Here is a 430-nt window from a genome sequence, read left to right as displayed (position 1 = left end):
TGGCAGTAAAAAAACCAAACGGGTCTTACTGACTAGTCCAAGACCTCCGCTTAATTAATGCCACTGTTATTCCCATTCATCCTTTAACACCCAATCCCTATACCCTTTTATCCCAAATCCCAGCTTCTACAACTCATTATTCAGTTCTAGACTTAAAAGATGCCTTCTTTTCCATTCCCCTGGACCCCACCTCCCAGGACATATTTGCCTTTACCTGGACTGACCCCAATACACGACACTCTGAACAACTCACCTGGACTGTCCTCACCCAGGGATTCCAGGATAGCCCTCACCTCTTTGGCCAAGTGTTGGCCCAAGATCTCAAATATTTTCACTCTTCCCACCCACAGTCAACCCTCCTGCAGTATGTGGATGACCTTTTGCTCTGTAGTCCCTTGTGGGAACAATCACAGGCCGACACCACTTCCCG

Source organism: Galeopterus variegatus, unplaced genomic scaffold (assembly GCF_000696425.1).
Source record: "Galeopterus variegatus unplaced genomic scaffold, G_variegatus-3.0.2 Scaffold3087, whole genome shotgun sequence".
NCBI classification, from domain to species: domain Eukaryota; kingdom Metazoa; phylum Chordata; class Mammalia; order Dermoptera; family Cynocephalidae; genus Galeopterus; species Galeopterus variegatus.
The sequence above is the reverse complement of the archived record's forward strand: the minus strand, read 5'-3'. Positions refer to the sequence as shown.